Genomic DNA, 19,077 nt, shown 5'->3' with positions numbered 1-19,077 from the left:
AGAGGGAGACACAGAATCCAAAGCAGGCTCAAGGCTCTGAGCTGTCAGCACAGAGCCTGCAGCAGGGCTCGAACTCGTGAACCGCGAGATCACGACCTGAGCCGATGTCGGACGCTTAACCGACTGAGCCACCCAGGCGCCCCTCCATTCCTCTTTAGATGAGAAATGTACTTTCTGATTTGCCATAGTCACCACCATTTCCAAATCATTCATTTATGATACTTTCAAGAATACTGTCAGCACTTGAATTTGTAATCTTTGCTTAACACTGTGCCCTGTATCTAGAAAGAAATAAAATGATTGCAAAATAAAACTGTACACATACGAGACAGAGTACAAATAAAGTATGGATAATGCAATCTCAAAATTACACCTGCAATCTCGGGGCACCTGGGTGGCTCAGTCGGTCAAGCATCTGACTTCGGCTGGGGTCGTGATCTCACGGTTTAGGAGTTCGAGCCCCACGTGGCGCTCTGTGCTGACAGCCCAATGCCTGGAACCTGCTTCGGATTCTGTGTCCCCCTATCTCTCTCCCCCACCCCTTCTCGTGCTCTGTCTCTCTGTGTCTCTCAACAATAAATAAATGTTAAAAAAAAGTTTTTAAAAAAAATAAAGAGCAAAAAGAGAGACAAAAAGAAAGCAGGAAAAAAAATGTGTCCTCAATCTAATCATGTGGGTACGTGCACACACATAACACACATGTGTTTTGAGAAGTGATGGAAGGCTGGCAATCAGACTCAGTGGTGAAACTGGAGAAACATCGGGGCAATAGAAATGAGCCTTGCTGGGCAGTAACCAGAAATGGAGATGAATAGCAAGCGAATTAAGTCTTTGAACCCGGGCTTAAAGGAAACCCTGTCATTTATTACATAGGCAGAGGCAAACAGTCTTGGCTGGCAGTGACTTTCCACTGAGACCTCATATAGCTTTCTCAATTTGGAAATGCTTGGAACAGCACAATAAGAATGTCAAGATGAGACGTTCAGACTTGCCTGAAAAGAGGAAATAGCTACTGTATTTGTCTTAAACCATATGTGCTGCTGAAAGGCAAATAAATAACTGTGCCTGAGATAAAGACTAACAGATATACGTGACCGTAAAAGCTTCTGAGTAGCCACTTAACTAGGTGCCAGGCTACGCGGTGGGTGTGCATATATGCAGATCCATCAAGTCTGTTAGAAATGGGTGATAAATGCTCGGTGTGGAGCAAAGGTCAGAGGACTACCCCTGAAGTCTGTGGTTTGGTTTCCAAACAGCATGAAGAGCGATGTTTACCGCAGGGATTCGGATTCTGAGAGGACCCAAGTTATCACATTCCTGGGTTACATTTACCCAGATACTCAAGTGGCCAACGTCTGGTCCTGGAGCAGAGAACTGTATTTTTAATTAAATAAATTGGTCTCTGATCAATTCAGATTTAATAGATAGTAAAGTCTGAACTCTTTTCTGAACAAAGAGATTTCATTGCAAGAATCCTGGCAGAAAAGTGTGGTGATAAATGGTCTGTAAAACCCAGATGATTTGGGGGAAGGACATCTGGTAGAAATGTGTATCATTAAACTTTTAAATGTGGCTTTAAACTTTTAAACTTTTAACTGTGGCTTGGCGATAGAGGGAAACATTTTGTGTATCTACCTTGACAAAACACAAGGATTCCTTCTGGCAGAACATTTGGTGAATGCAAGGGGGTTTAATTTAGTTCCACAATGATGAGTTAGATGGATTTTTATGGACCATTGCAAAAATGTACACCTAACAGAATCTTAAGAGAATTTAGTCTCTAAACTCCTTTGAACAGAGAGAAGGATATGGTGTTGTTGATCTTTGTCTATGTGGATTGCCCGTGTAGGGTCCCCTAAAAACCTGGTAAAAAAGAATTGAAGAGCTGAATGTGTCTCCTTTGAAAACCTTGAGGGAACATGTATTTTGCTTCTGAATGAATGACAGAAATGAGTGGAACAGATCAATGGACACGACAGAGAAACTCCGGTGAAAACCACAGATCGGTGACCCAGCAAAACTTTATTTTTCAAGGGCTGTCTTCTTAGGGAAGAGAGATTTTTTTTGAAAAGCATATGTGTATGTGTGTGTCAGTGGGCGGGGGAGGGAGGGGAGCTGGGGGGAGTTATTTGGGAGCATTGCTCAGTATTTTCCACTAGCTATCAAATGTAAACTCTATACCACACCCCAGATTATACCCCAGATGTCTGACACCAGTAGAGTATTTTGCTACCCTTTGGATGAACAGTCTCTGCTTGGAAGATGTTGAAGTATGGCCAAGTTTTTTAAAGGCACCTGTTGATTGTTTAAGGGAAGCCAGGGAAGTTTAAATGGAAATTAAAGGCTGGGCGTGAGACTGATGGCTCCTGCTGTTTGGGAGGTGGTAGAATAGTGATTGCCACAGAGTTTCTCCCATCCCAAGCCCTGGCATGACACACACCCTAATAGAGAAGCATCTTGCCTATCTGTCGTTCCTATGTCGTTTGCTACTACTTAACGTCAGACATGAAGATAAATAACGATAGTCCTTGGCATACTAGGAGGCTGGGAGTATTTTGGTTTGGCTCAAAGAAGGGGAGTTTTCTGGTAGTGAAGGCCTTTGAATGTCGTGCTTAAGTATTTGGATTTCATTCCATTGCCAGTTGGGAACGAATAAAAATGTGTGTAGCTGGGAGTGACATCGCCAAAGCTTTGTTTTTGTAAGGATCATCCGGCAGCAGTTTGGGAGAATGTTGCCACGATTGAAGACAAAGAGGGAAGGGCCTTAGGCATGAGAGTGAGAATAAAGATGAGGGAGACATCGTTTGAGAGACGTTCACTTCGGAAATTAATAGAAGCTTTCAGGAAGCATAGCTAAACTGCGTATAACCTTCACAATAACTTTTTTATTCAGCTGGCATTAAGGTCAACCTCAGATAGAAGAGCCAACTAATTTTAGGCATACAGATGTTTTATTCACTTTTAAAGCAGTGGGGTTGGGAGAGAGTTCTTCCTTTATGGGAAAAAAAAAACACAAGTGAATTGAGTGGAAATGAAATGATACCTATTTCGTTCTGTTGGGATCAAGGTCTTTTCATAAAAGGCACTTGCCGGCTGACTAGAAGTGTAACCCCCACGCTTCACTTGGACAGTTGAAGAAGACGAAGCACATATTTGAAAAGTCAATGCCTACTTACGTTTCAGGTGTTTTAATGCTCCACCCAGAAGTTAATATCCAGATTTGTGCAATCCGTATGGCCCTGTGGACTGCTGGGAGAAAACAGAGAATGGTTAACCTTGGGTCAGGGAGAAACTTTTAGGCTTAATTTCTTTGCAAGACTTTCAGCTAATTAACACACAGATATAATTTAAATATCCAGCAATAAGGGCACCTGGGCGGCTCAGTCGGTTGAGCATCCGACTCTTGATTTCCGCCCAGGTCAGGATCCCAGAGTCACGGGACTGAGTCCCACGTTGGGCGCGGTGCATAGTGCCTGCTTGAGATTCTCTCTCTCTGCCCCGGCCCCGCTTACTCTTGTGCTCTCTCCCTCTCGCAAAGAAGTTAATAAAGAAATAAATATCCAGCAATAAAGTGGTCTATGGGCTCTGGAATCAGAATGCCTGTTGTCAGATCCCAGTCCCATCTCTTCCTAGCTGTGGTATCTTAGACAAATCAGCGATTCCCTCAAAACCTCAGTTTCCTCATTTGACAAATGGGCATAGTAATAGCACTAACTCATAGGGTTGCTGTGATAATCACAAAAGGAAATCCTCAAAAGGTGGTTTGGCTCAGTACCTGGCACATTAAGCGTGTTCAGTAATTGTAGCTATGGATTATCACCAGTTCAGGACTAACCAGAGTGGGAAACTGGCTGGCTCCTGTGAGAAGGGCATTCGATTCCTGGGGCACCTGGGTGGCTCAGTCGGTTGAGTGTCTGACTTCGGCTCAGGTCATGACCTCGAGGTTCGTGGGTTTGAGCCCTGCGTCGGGCTCTCTACTGTCAGCGCAGAGCCTGCTTCGGACCCTCTGTCCCCCTTTCTCTCTGCCCCTCCCCTGCCTGCACTCTCTCTCTCCCTCAAAAATAAACAAACATTTAAAAAAAGAAGAGCATTCGATTCTTGATCTCGGGGTCCTGAGTTGGAGCCCCATGTTGAGTGCAGAGATTACTTAAATAAATAAAACCTTTAAAAAATATAAATAAATAAACAGACACTCGTTTTGTTTTGTGGGCTTCTTATTTTTCAAAATATTGAATCTGTATGGAATTCACACATTGTTAGATGCCTGTTTTCTGAAGGTGTTTGAGTTGGGGGCTGCCATTATTATCCCCAAATCTGGCCAAGAGTGGTGAAAAAATAGAATACCATAGAACATTATAGTCTTCTTACTTCTCTCGTTTATAAAGCTACTTATTTACCTCTGAATAAAGATATAGTCTACGTCTTTTACATTTTTCTTTCTTTCTTTTTTTAATGTGAGCTCTATGCCCAACATGGGGCTCAAACTCATGACCCTGAGATCAAGAGTTGTGATCAAGACCTACATGCCCTACCAACTGAGCCAGCCAGGTACCCCAACATAGTCTAGGTCTTTATCTCATTTTTTTCCAAATTTTATTCAGAGTCTGGGAGAATCACCATCATCAATAATGTAATGTTTCAAAGCCTTAGTCACAGCAAAGAGAATTCCTCAAATCAGTATTTCTTTGAAAAGGGATTTTTCAAGTAATTTTTTAGCAGAAAGAATATGGGTACTGAATTTGAAAACCTTGGGGCGCCTGGGTGGCTCAGTCAGTTAAGCGGCCGACTTCTGCTCAGGTCATGATCTCGTGGTCCGTGAGTTCGAGCCCTGCGTCGGGCTTTGTGCTGACAGCTCAGAGCCTGTTTCGGATTCTGTGTCTCCCTCTCTCTGACCCTCCCCTGTTCATGCTCTGTCTCTCTCTGTCTCAAAAATAAATAAACGTCAAAAAATAAAAAGAAAAAAAGAAAACCTTGATGGCACAGGACTTGTGTAACCTTATTTTTGTAAAGCATATGACTAGACCACTACTGGAGATCCGAGTTTTCCCAGTTTTGGGATATTTTCATTCATATAAACAATCAACACCAAAGCTTTAATCCTTTTTTAGTGTCTCCCGGCAGTGTTATGTCTCCTGAAGAATGGATTTTAGAGCACCTCACAGAGTACATAACTTTTCATAAATAGATACCACCCATGGTTTAAATTCAGAAAAGTCTGGGCCACACAGTGGAAGTCTGCAGCTACCATACCTGTTTGCTATTCTATTTCATCATTACTTGGCACTAAAGACATTTTGCTTCTCAATCACATATTGTCAATGACATTTACAGAATAGGGGCAATACTGGGTTTAGGGTGGAGACTGGGCAGCCATTGGATTCTTATTTTAATTTATATTAAGATATTTCCTTTGTGAAGGAAAAAGAAGGCTATTCTCCTGCAGGAGAAGGAACAAAAGTCAAGGGACTTGTAGAATAGACCGAAGTTGCAGCCATTTCACAAAACAATACTGTTTATCATTCAGAGAGGTAGTAAGTGAACTTGGTCTCGGAGGTGGAAGAGAAACTGGTTTTGGTTGCAACAGTAATGTTTTTTTCAACACGACAGCAAAAATGTGCGGGGTGGTGGGAAGGGCAACGGTGCTAGAACTTCCTCCCATTCATGGAAGATTATGCCTTACAATATACATTTATATAATGCCTGACAATAGCTTTGCCTCCCCACCCCCCCACCCCCCAAACAGGGAGGACGTAGGAGGGAGTGTGGGATAAAGTGTAGTTGTGGAAGATAAAATAAAGCCTAAGTTGAAAGTCTTTCCAGTTGGTCATTACCAAACAGTTGGGTGCCAGAATCATTATTTTGATGGTTTGGAGCCATTCGTCATGAACATTTAAAATTATTTCATGCTAATAACTGCAAAGCTGGCAACCTCAGCTCTCCACTTTGTCATGGTCAATCTGTATCAGGAGTAGTTTGTTGAGGTCGGCAAAACAGATTTTGAAAAGACCACCGGAGGGTGAAAGCCGTGTAAAAGGAAGGACCTAGGAGACTGAGGACACTTGAAAAGTTACATCTTTGCTGGAATGGCTGGAGGAAACCAGTGAGAAGGGAAAACTGAAGGAGTCTGATAGCTGTCTTCACATACTTTAAGATGAGGAAAAAGTAAGACATTACTGTGTTTCTCATGTTGGAGCTAAGACGAAAAAATGTTGGCATAACAGCCAAGAAAATTTGGCTTAGTAGAAGCAAGAATTTATAGCTGTTCAAAACAGAGAATGTTAAAAAATCTACCAAACAGCAAATGGAGCAAACAGATACGTCGCATTGGGTGGGCACTAAGGGGGCTCGGCACAGCCAGGCTGCTGGTTGGGGATGTTCCAGAAGGCACTGATGCACGCACAAAGAAGGGGTCTTTAACACCATTCTTTCTTTATTTAAAAAAATTTTTTTTTGACGTTTATTTATTTTTGAAGGAGAGAGAGACAGAGTGTGAAGGGAGAGGGGCGGAGAGAGAGGGAGACATAGAATCTGAAGCAGGCTCCAGGCTCTGAGCTGTCAGCACAGAGCCCGACGCAGGGCTCGAACCCGTAAACCACGAGATCATGACCTGAGCCGAAGTCAGACACTCAACTGACTGAGCCACCCAGGCGCCCCCTTTTTTTAGTTTTTCAAATGTTTCTTTATTTATTGAGACAGAGAGAGCACAAGCAGGAGAGGGGCAGAGAGAGACAGAGACACAGAATCCAAAGCAGGCTCCAGGCTCTGAGCTGTTAGCACAGAGCCCAACACGGGGCTCAAACTCACGAGCTGTGAGATCATGACCTGAGCCGAAATCTGACACTCAACTGACTGAGCCACCCAGGCGCCCTACAGTCTGTTTCTTATTAAAACAAATGAGAGCCATTTACCTCAATACACTACTGTGGATAGTTTGTGATCTATCTCTGAACATCTGGATATCTCACTCTATAAATTAATTCAGGGACTCCTTTGCAACTTACAATTACAATAATACTTTACAATTATCCCACTTATGGGAATGTTTCCTTATCGTTTGTCCCCCTTGGTCCACCCAAAAGTTCAGATTGCACGGCACAGGGCCAAGATTAGGGTGAGGCAAGTGAGGCGGGGTCAAACAAGTGTAGGGCCAGATCCTGACTTCACTTAAAATTTTGGTATTTTGTTCAGCAGATTTTTTTTTTTTTTTTTTTTTTGCATTCATTTTGATTAATGCAGTTTTTGGTACTTTGTACAATTTTGCATCAGTTGACTCACCCTGGTGCTGGCCCTGCCATTTAAGTCCGCAGGTACTTAGTAGCCTGGTGTGTTGAAAGAGCACTGGAACTAAGGAGACACCAAGTCTTAGTTCTGTGTGTCACCAGATGCAGGACTTTGGATGAGTCCCCTTCCCATTTGGGATCCCAGGCATCTCATCTAATTTTATTTAAAAATTTTTTTTTAAGTTTATTTAATCATTTGTGAGAAAAAGAGAGAGAGAGAGTGCTCAAGGGGCACAGAGAGAGAGAGAGAGAGGAAGAGAGAATCCCAAGCAGGCTCTGCACTGGCAGCGCAGAGCCTGACGTGGGGCTCAAACCCATAAATGGCGGGATCACGACCTGAGCTGAAACCAAGAGTCAGACGCTCAACTGACTGAGCCACCCAGGCGCCCCGGTGACATTTAATTGTAGACTTTTATGAGAAGCTGAAAGATGGCAAGACAGTGTATTCTAGGTCTTTTACTACTCCAAGTAGCACCGAATCTGGTGCTTTGCACAGAGTGGGCATTCGAAAAGTGTCTTCTAATAAATGTGGGGGTTTTTTGTTGCACACGGAAACAAAATTATAGACCAAGTTCCAAAACGAAAAGTCCACACAAATTAAAAACATTCTGCAAATAAAAATCAAGCCTCCCCAAACAAGAATATTATCCGTCTTTCATTCTTCCCATAAAAAAAAAAAAAAAAAAGGAATTTGAAATCATTGCTCTTTGATTTATTTAATTATGGCAAATTCTTATTGCTTCTTTTTTTTTTTTTTTCTGGGAAATATTCTATTCAAATATTTCAGGTCTTTAGTGAAGCAGACTTGTGTAATCATCCAGCCCTCAGGGATTTCTTTCCATCTAAAGATACTAGTACCACCCTAATGAGTCAGATTTTATAAAATGTAACATCTGGGAGAAAAAAATTATAAACATGCAACCGTACCCAAAACAGCTGGAGAGCTGCAGGAGAAATAGAATCTCCACTTCCTAACTAGTTCTTCCTGCCTAAGTTTGCATAGCTAGAAGGTAAGGAGAGAAAGCATTTACATTTTCTCCTTTTCTTTCCTTGACTAAGAAAGAAAGAGAAAAAGAAGGAAGGACAAAAGGAAGGAAGGAAAGAAGGAAGGAAGGAGGAAGGAGGGAGAGAAGGAAGGAAGGAGAGAAGGAAGAGAGGGTAGAAGGAAGGAATAAGAGAGGAAGGAAGGAAGCAATAGATTGCAGTTCAGTGGTAAAACTTATGACTGTATTTTAAGAGCTTTCCCTTGTTCTTGGCTCATTTTATAATTGGCATCTTTTCCGTTTACTTAACGCTCTAGAGCGGTAGAAAAGAGAGAGGAAAGAACCACTTCTGAGGCCTCTTAACTACATTATTTTTGTAAATTGGTCCCGGACCCAGTAACTATACAGTAAAAGAATTTGGATTTATTTAGTATCTTTCTTTCATATTTGATAGGACTCATGCTGACCCAGAAACAGAGGTGTAGTACTTGAGGAAAAGAAATGGGGTCTTGTGAAGGTCATTAAGCATGGTGGCTCATGAGAAAGAATGGACGTATGTATATATCCACTGTTCCTACTGCTCAGTACTTTGGATAACTCAAAAGCCAAGGGTTTCATAGGTACTCAAATCAGCACCTATCCAAGTAACATAATATATCTTCATTGAAATATAACACAAGCAGTTAATCTCCTGGCAAGGAACTTGGAAGGAACTCAGTAACAAAACACTTGATATAATAATAATAATAATAAAAAATTTAAATTCTACTTTTAGAACAGGTTCCTGTATCTTTTCTGTTCATCACAGATTTTCTCTAACAAGACAAAGTCAGACAAACTATTTTAAGCCTAAAGTCCAACTATCAAAAATTATTAAAAGCAGAAAAGACACGGCAATTTTAAATTCATCTTTTTTTTCCTAATTTAATCCTAGTTAACATATAGTGTAGTTATGGTTTCAGGAGTAGAATTTAGTGATTCATCACTTACATATAACACCCAGTGCTCATCTTAACAGGTGCCCTCCTTAATGCCCATCACCCATTTAGCTCCTCCCCCTACCCATCTCCCATTTACCCCCTCCCCCTTCCCAACACCCCTCCAGCAACCCTCAATTTGTTGTCTGTATCTGAGTCTCTTATGGTTTGCCTTCCTCTCTGTTTTCATCTTATTTTTTCTTCCCTTCCCCTATGTTCATCTGTTGTGTTTCTTAAATTCCACATATGAGTGAAATCATACGGTATTTGTCTTTCTCTGACTGCTACATTCATCTTCAAAACCACCATACAGAATCACATTAACAGTAATCATAGATAGCTTGAGTTGAAGACACTTTAGTTTTGTCTCCATTAAGATAATAAAATTTTGAAGGTTCTGAAAAGAGATATCCAGAATGGCCTTTCTATTACTTCTCAAAAATCAAATTCCACATACGCACCTGGAAAATGAGACCGTAAGGCAGTGTCCAGAATGTTCGTTAGAAATTATCTCTCTTCTCTCACTTCAGAATTCACTTGTTAAGCAACACCCACGTTGAACTTTATGTCAGTTACTGTACAAAGCAAATCATCTTCTCTGACAGGTTTTCCTAGCTGGTAATGTGCTTAGGTAGCAGTTACGGGCCCTGAAGTTTTTTCCTAAGATGGATCTGGTAAGCCTACATCAAAGAGATACAGAAGATGGACTAATGGCTTTTGCAGGGCTTTTTTAAAAAATATACTTTTTTTTAAAAGTTTATTTTTATTTAATTTGAGAGAGAGATAGAGAGCAAGTGGGGGAGAGGCAGAGACAGGGAGACAGAATCCCAAGCAGGCTCTGCGCTGACAGCTCAATGCAGGGCTTAAACTCACAAACCGTGAGATCATGACCTGAGCCGAAGTCAATGGTCGGGCGCTTAACCACCTGAGCCACCCGGGTGCCTTCTTATCACCCAAGAGAAGGGAGTCGATGTAGCCCACCTGGGCAAGGTCCCACTCAACCACCTCCACTCACATTTCCACAGTGTGTGGCACTCGCCAAAGGCACGGAGACTAGTGTCCTGGGGCAACGGGTTCCAACATTTAGACGTGCTAAATTTCTGCACCAACACAAGATTTCTCCTTGACCGTGAGCTCAATGTGAATCAAGAAAGGGATGTGACTGGGGCGCCTGGGTGGCTCAGTCGGTTAAGCGGCCGACTTCAGCTCAGGTCACGATCTCGCGGTCCGTGAGTTCGAGCCCGCGTCGGGCTCTGGCCTGATGGCTCAGAGCCTGGAGCCTGGAGCCTGCTTCTGATTCTGTGTCTCCCTCTCTCTCTGCCCCTCCCCCGTTCATGCTCTGTCTCTCTCTGTCTCAAAAATAAATAAAACGTTAAAAAAAAAAAAAGGGAGAAAACCGCCAGAGGATTAGCAGAAGGGAGTCTCCGGAGTCAAGCGCAGACTAGAGGCCCACGGAAGAGGGTAGGAAGGGCGGCGAGGCGGTGCGCGCTCCACGGACTGGCGGGAGGGAGCCGGGGCGGAGGGGCGGCTCGCCGGCCAAGCGGAGCCCCCGAGTCTGGCTGGCAAAAGCGGAGGGGCCGGACAGACTGTGTTCCCACAGCAAGCGCGACTTAGCGTCTGGGAGGTCATAAGTGAACAGCTCTGCGCGGAAAGCGGGAAGGCTGGAGGACAAAGGGAGGGAGAGCTGCTGAGCCCCCGGATGGCAGAGCTCAGCTTGGCGGGGAACAAAGGCGCCAGCGCCATCTCCCCCGCCCATCCCCCAGCCAAAATTCCCAAAGGGAACCAGTTCCTGCCAGGGAACTTGCTCGCTCCACGCAAACACCCAACTCTGTGCTTCTGCGGAGCCAAACCTCCGGCAGCGGATCTGACTCCCTCCCGCTGCCACAGGGCCCCTCCTGAAGTGGATCACCTAAGGAGAAGCGAGCTAAGCCTGCCCCTCCAGCCCCCGTGCACCTTGCCTACCCACCCCAGCTAATACGCCAGATCCCCAGCAACACAAGCCTGGCAGTGTGCAAGTAGCCCAGACGGGACACGCCACCCCACAGTGAATCCCGCCCCTAGGAGAGGGGAAGAGAAGGCACACACCAGTCTGACTGTGGCCCCAGCAGTGGGCTGGGGGCAGACATCGGGTCGGACTGCGGCCCCGCCCACTAACTCCAGTTATACACCACAGCACAGGGGAAGTGCACTGCAGGTCCTCACCACGCCAGGGACTCTCCAAAATGACCAAACGGAAGAATTCCCCTCAAAAGAATCTCCAGGAAATAACAACAGCTAATGAACTGATCAAAAAGGATTTAAATAATATAACAGAAAGTGAATTTAGAATAATAGTCATAAAATTAATCGCTGGGCTTGAAAACAGTATACAGGACAGCAGAGAATCTCTTGCCACAAAGATCGAGGGACTAAGGAACAGTCACGAGGAGTTGAAAAACGCTTTAAACGAATTGCAAAACAAAATGGAATCCACGATGGCTCGGCTTGAAGAGGCAGAGGAGAGAATAGGTGAACTAGAAGATAAAGTTATGGAGAAAGAGGAAGCTGAAAGAAAGAGAGATAAAAAAATCCAGGAGTATGAGGGGAAAATTAGAGAACTAAGTGATACACTAAAAAGAAATAATATACGCATAATTGGTATCCCAGAGGAGGAAGAGAGAGGGAAGGGTGCTGAAGGGGTACTTGAACAAATTATAGCTGAGAACTTCCCTGAACTGGGGAAGGAAAAAGGCATTGAAATCCAAGAGGCACAGAGAACTCCCTTCAGACGTAACTTGAATCGATCTTCTGCACGACATATCATAGTGAAACTGGCAAAATACAAGGATAAAGAGAAAATTCTGAAAGCAGCAAGGGATAAACGTGCCCTCACATATAAAGGGAGACCTATAAGACTCGTGACTGATCTCTCCTTTGAAACTTGGCAGGCCAGAAAGGCTTGGCACGATATCTACAGTGTGCTAAACAGAAAAAATATGCAGCCGAGAATCCTTTATCCAGCAAGTCTGTCATTTAGAATAGAAGGAGAGATAAAGGTCTTCCCAAACAAACAAAAACTGAAGGAATTTGTCACCACGAAACCAGCCCTACAAGAGATCCTAAGGGGGATCCTGTGAGACAAAGTACCAGAGACATCACTACAAGCATAAAACATACAGACATCACAATGACTCTAAACCCATATCTTTCTATAATAACACTGAATGTAAATGGATTAAATGCGCCAACTAAAAGACATAGGGTATCAGAATGGATAAAAAAACAAGACCCATCTATTTGCTGTCTACAAGAGACTCATTTTAGATCTGAGGACACCTTTAGATTGAGAGTGAGGGGATGGAGAACTATTTATCATGCTCCTGGAAGCCAAAAGAAAGCTGGAGTAGCCATACTTATATCAGACAAACTAGACTTTAAATTAAAGGCTGTAACAAGAGATGAAGAAGGGCATTATATAATAATCACAGGGTCTATCCACCAGGAAGAGCTAACTATTATAAATGTCTATGCGCCAAATACCCGAGCCCCCAGATATATAAAACAATTACTCATAAACATAAGCAACCTCATTGATAAGAATGTGGTCATTGCAGGGGACTTTAACACCCCACTTACAGAAATGGATAGATCATCTAGACACACAGTCAATAAAGAAACAAGGGCCCTGAATGATACATTGGATCAGATGGACTTGACAGATATATTTAGAACTCTGCATCCCAAAGCAACAGAATATACTTTCTTCTCGAGTGCACATGGAACATTCTCCAAGATAGATCATATACTGGGTCACAAAACAGCCCTTCATAAGTTTACAAGAATTGAAATCATACCATGCATACTTTCAGACCACAATGCTATGAAGCTTGAAATCAACCACAGGAAAAAGTCTGGAAAACCTCCAAAAGCATGGAGGTTAAAGAACACCCTACTAACGAATGAGTGGGTCAACCAGGCAATTAGAGAAGAAATTAAAACATATATGGAAACAAACGAAAATGAAAATACAACAATCCAAACGCTCTGGGATGCAGCGAAGGCAGTCCTAAGAGGAAAATACATTGCAATCCAGGCCTATCTCAAGAAACAAGAAAAATCCCAAATACAAAATCTAACAGCACACCTAAAGGAAATAGAAGCAGAACAGCAAAGGCAGCCTAAACCCAGCAGAAGAAGAGAAATAATAAAGATCAGAGCAGAAATAAACAATATAGAATCTAAAAAAACTGTAGAGCAGATCAACGAAACCAAGAGTTGGTTTTTTGAAAAAATAAACAAAATTGACAAACCTCTAGCCAGGCTTCTCAAAAAGAAAAGGGAGATGACCCAAATAGATAAAATCATGAATGAAAATGGAATTATTACAACCAATCCCTCAGAGATACAAACAATTATCAGGGAATACTATGAAAAATTATATGCCAGCAAATTGGACAACCTGGAAGAAATGGACAAATTTCTAAACACCCACACTCTTCCAAAACTCAATCAGGAGGAAATAGAAAGCTTGAACAGACCCATAACCAGCGAAGAAATTGAATCGGTTATCAAAAATCTCCCAACAAATAAGAGTCCAGGACCAGATGGCTTCCCAGGGGAGTTCTACCAGACATTTAAAGCAGAGATAATACCTATCCTTCTCAAGCTATTCCAAGAAATAGAAAGGGAAGGAAAACTTCCAGACTCATTCTATGAAGCCAGTATTACTTTGATTCCTAAACCAGACAGAGACCCAGTAAAAAAAGAGAACTACAGGCCAATATCCCTGATGAATATGGATGCAAAAATTCTTAATAAGATACTAGCAAATCGAATTCAACAGCATATAAAAAGAATTATTCACCATGATCAAGTGGGATTCATTCCTGGGATGCAGGGCTGGTTCAACATTCGCAAATCGATCAACGTGATACATCACATTAACAAAAAAAAAGAGAAGAACCATATGATCCTGTCAATCGATGCAGAAAAGGCCTTTGACAAAATCCAGCACCCTTTCTTAATAAAAACCCTTGAGAAAGTCGGGATAGAAGGAACATACTTAAAGATCATAAAGGCCATTTATGAAAAGCCCACAGCTAACATCATCCTCAACGGGGAAAAACTGAGAGCTTTTTCCCTGAGATCAGGAACACGACAGGGATGCCCACTGTCACCGCTGCTGTTTAATATAGTGCTGGAAGTTCTAGCATCAGCAATCAGACAACAAAAGGAAATCAAAGGCATCAAAATTGGCAAAGATGAAGTCAAGCTTTCGCTTTTTGCAGATGACATGATATTATACATGGAAAATCCGATAGACTCCACCAAAAGTCTGCTAGAACTGATACATGAATTCAGCAAAGTTGCAGGATACAAAATCAATGTGCAGAAATCAGTTGCATTCTTATACACTAACAATGAAGCAACAGAAAGACAAATGAAGAAACTGATCCCATTCACAATTGCACCAAGAAGCATAAAATACCTAGGAATAAATCTAACCAAAGATGTAAAAGATCTGTATGCTGAAAACTATAGAAAGCTTATGCAGGTAATTGAAGAAGATATAAAGAAATGGAAAGACATTCCCTGCTCATGGATTGGAAGAATAAATATTGTCAAAATGTCAATACTACCCAAAGCTATCTACACATTCAATGCAATCCCTATCAAAATTGCACCAGCATTCTTCTCGAAACTAGAACAAGCAATCCTAAAATTCATATGGAACCACAAAAGGCCCCGAATAGCCAAAGTAATTTTGAAGAAGAAGACCAAAGCAGGAGGCATCACAATCCCAGACTTTAGCCTCTACTACAAAGCTGTCATCATCAAGACAGCATGGTATTGGCATAAAAACAGACACATAGACCAATGGAATAGAATAGAAACCCCAGAACTAGACCCACAAACGTATGGCCAACTCATCTTTGACAAAGCAGGAAAGAACATCCAATGGAAAAAAGACAGTCTATTTAACAAATGGTGCTGGGAGAACTGGACAGCAACATGCAGAAGGTTGAAACTAGACCACTTTCTCACACCATTCACAAAAATAAACTCAAAATGGATAAAGGACCTGAATGTGAGACAGGAAACCATCAAAACCTTAGAGGAGAAAGCAGGAAAAGACCTCTCTGACCTCAGCCGTAGCAATCTCTTACTCGGCACATCCCCAAAGGCAAGGGAATTAAAAGCAAAAGTGAATTACTGGGACCTTATGAAGATAAAAAGCTTCTGCACAGCAAAGGAAACAACCAACAAAACTAAAAGGCAACCAACGGAATGGGAAAAGATATTTGCAAATGACACATCGGACAAAGGGCTAGTATCCAAAATCTATAAAGAGCTCATCAAACTCCACACCCGAAAAACAAATAACCCAGTGAAGAAATGGGCAGAAAACATGAATAGACACTTCTCTAAAGAAGACATCCGGATGGCCAACAGGCACATGAAAAGATGTTCAACGTCGCTCCTTATCAGGGAAATACAAATCAAAACCACACTCAGATACCACCTCACGCCAGTCAGAGTGGCCAAAATGAAGAAATCAGGAGACTATAGATGCTGGAGAGGATGTGGAGAAACGGGAACCCTCTTGCACTGTTGGTGGGAATGCAAATTGGTGCAGCCGCTCTGGAAAGCAGTGTGGAGGTTCCTCAGAAAATTAAAAATAGACCTACCCTATGACCCAGCAATAGCACTGCTAGGAATTTATCCAAGGGATACAGGAGTACTGATGCATAGGGGCACCTGTACCCCAATGTTTATAGCGGCACTCTCAACAATAGCCAAATTATGGAAAGAGCCTAAATGTCCATCAACTGATGAATGGATAAAGAAATTGTGGTTTATATACACAATGGAATACTACGTGGCAATGAGAAAAAATGAAATATGGCCTTTTGTAGCAACATGGATGGAACTGGAGAGTGTGATGCTAAGTGAAATAAGCCATACAGAGAAAGACAGATACTATATGGTTTCACTCTTATGTGGATCCTGAGAAACATAACAGAAACCCATGGGGGAGGGGAAGGAAAAAAAAAAAAAAAAAAAAAGAGGTTAGAGTGGGAGAGAGCCAAAGCATAAGAGACTGTTAAAAACTGAGAACAAACTGAGGGCTGATGGGGGGTGGGAGGGAGGGCAGGGTGGGTGATGGGTATTGAGGAGGGCACCTTTTGGGATGAGCACTGGGTGTTGTATGGAAACCAATTTGACAGTAAATTTCATATATTAAAAAATAAAAAAAAAAATAAAAATAAAAATAAAAAGGAATTGAAGGGCAAAAAAAAAAAAAAAAAAAAAAAAAAAAAAAAAAAAAGGGATGTGACTGCTTAAAAAAAAAAAGAAAGAAAGAAGAAAAACAAACAAACAAAAACCCCTGTGATTTTGCCCTCGAGCTGTTTTAATAGAATTGAGGGAGAGTTTGTCCAACTCTGCTTGAACTGGTCAGGTTGCACCCGGGGTTGTTGTATTCTTTTCTGAGAATTACAGTTTAAGAGGAACAATGGTAAACTGGAGCATGTCCAGAAAAGAGAGAACAGGATGGAGGGAAAGCTTAAAACTGTATCATGTTGAGGAACACTGAATGAATTGGTGGAAGCTATTTATTCTGGAAAAGAAAGAACAGGATAACCTTTTTTTAATTTATTTTTTTAGTAATCTCTGCACCCAACATGGGGCTCGAACTCACGACCCCAAGATCAAGAGTGGCATGCTCTTCTGACTGAGCCAGCCAAGCGCCCCTGGGTAGGATCACTTTTTCAAGCGGGTCAAGGTCTGGTATGCAGATGAGGGAAATTTATCTGGCTGGAGAGCAAAACTAAGGACATGAGAGAAAAAGATATTTGAGCTCAACAGAAGGCAAACTTTCTGAAGACTATAGTGGTTAAAAATTGGCATTTATTCATTTAAAAAATATTTCTCAAAAAAAATTATTTTTTAATGTTTATTTTGATTTATTTTGAGTGAAAGAGAGAGAGGCAGAGAGAGAGGGAGAGAGGGCCCAAACAGGCTCCATGCTGTCAGCGCAGAGCCCAACGCAGGGCTCGATCTCACCAACTGTGAGATCCTGACCTGAGCCGAAGTCAAGAGTCAGACGCTTAATTAAACCGACTGAGCCACCCAGGCGCCCTTTATCAGAAAACATTTTTTAAAATATTTATTGAGCATCTGCTATGTGTTGTGGGCCCTGAAGAAAGAGTAGTGACTGGTGGTGAACAGAACCCGTGGAGCTTTCATACTAGTACAGAACTGGGTCAGATGATGGCACATTTCTCATACTTGGAGATGTTTAATGAGGCAACCACAAACTGAGGATTTTGTGGGAGGACACCAGGAATTCAGTGTGACTGGGCTTGATGATGTCTAAAGTCCCGCCAACCCTGAAACTCTCTGTTTGGGTTACTCTAACGTCGTACCGGATACAGTTCGATGGCTCTCCTGGCCATTGGTCAGAATGTACAGTTCTGATTCTGTGGCTTAGCGGTAATTTCCCAATCAATGAATATATGCCGTGCTGCCTTCACTAAGTATTCTTGGAGGGGTGGGGTGGCATGAAGGATAAAAGGAGAGGACAGTATAAAATTTCTTTCACGTGTAATGTACTGTGAAGGGAAACACTTTTCTTATTTCTCATTTTGACTCCCAAAGATGTGACTGCCATGTCTATTTCTTTTCATCTGTTGCAACTTGCCATTTTTTGTTGGGGAAATGGGAGTGCTCCCTTTACAAACCAATTTCTATTTTTTAATCTCTTTGGAAGAAGGTGAAGTAGGGGCACCCAGGTGGCTCAGTCAGTGAAGTGTAGGACTCTTGATTTCAGCTTAGGTCATGATCTCACGGTTTGCGGGACTGAGCCCTGCGTCAGGGACTGTGCTGACAGTGTGGAGCCTGCTTGGGACTCTCTCTCTCTCTGCCCCTCTCCCACTCCCTTTCTCTCAAAATAAATGAATGAACATTAAAAAGAAAAAGAAAGAAAGAAAGACAGTGAAGTTAGTATGGCTAAAGATCACAGAATTGTAGTCTATTAAAGTGAAATGAGATGTCAGAGACAATTTAAATCTACTCCTTTCGTTTTATACATGAAAAAAACGTAAAGTGGAGCACTTATAAATATCTGAATGCTGAGGAGGATGGGTCGAAATAAATACCTAAATACTAAAGACAGAAGCACTAATATTACTAGGATTTTAGGGAGAACATTTACTTTGGGCCAAGAAAGTTTTATAAAGAACCATGCAGGACTTCTAGAAATTACAAAGTTAATATTGAAATTTATGTTATTGGATGCATAAAATAATAGGGTAGACTCAGCCAAAGGGAGACTGTAAACCTGAAGATATATCTGGGGGCGCCTGGGTGGCTCAGTCAGTTAAGCGTCTGACTCTTGATTTTGGCTCAGGTCATGACCTCATGGTTTCATGGGTTCGAGCCCCTCTCTCTGCCAGTGCAGAGCCTGCTTGGGACTCTCTCTCTCCCTCTGTCTCTGCCCCTCCCCTACTTGTGCTGTCTCTCCCTCAAAATAAATAAATAAACTTAAAAAGAAAAAAAAAAGAAGATATATCTGAAGCAGGTACCTAAAATGTGGCACAGAGAGACAATAAGATGGAAAATAGGGAAAAAAGCTAAAAAGTAAAAGGCGAAGAGGAAAAAGCCCTAACATATTATGAAATCAATGTTGCAGAAGGGAATGAAGCCTTGTGTTAACCAGGTGGTTAAAAGTAGGACCACTATCAAAGTCTAGGTTATATGTGGGTGTTTTGATCATCTAATAATAGGATTATAAATAATGGCCATAGTATTCCTGATCAGGACAAAAGATGACTGATTTGGGGATAATTCAATCTG

The 19,077-nt window shown here is 42.1% G+C and overlaps 1 protein-coding gene across 6 annotated transcripts in view; it reads right to left on the bottom strand.

The window, feature by feature from the left end:
• CMKLR2 (chemerin chemokine-like receptor 2) overlaps nt 1-19,077 on the bottom strand; it is a 50,730-nt gene that overhangs the window by 7,661 nt on the left and 23,992 nt on the right. For 2 of the 6 annotated variants that reach the window (XM_060623174.2, XM_078450955.1), the window contains one exon: nt 3,177-3,249. The gene's annotated coding sequence lies outside the window, so the exon portion shown is untranslated. Of the gene's footprint in view, nt 1-3,176; nt 3,250-9,701; nt 9,916-19,077 lie in introns of those variants that run through there. The other 4 variants (XM_060623176.2, XM_078450956.1, XM_060623180.2 and 1 more) reach the window with 3 other exon arrangements.

This window comes from Panthera onca, chromosome C1 (genome assembly GCF_046562875.1).
Source record: "Panthera onca isolate mPanOnc1 chromosome C1, mPanOnc1 haplotype 2, whole genome shotgun sequence".
Lineage (NCBI taxonomy): Eukaryota > Metazoa > Chordata > Mammalia > Carnivora > Felidae > Panthera > Panthera onca.
The sequence above is the reverse complement of the archived record's forward strand: the minus strand, read 5'-3'. Positions and strand labels throughout refer to the sequence as shown.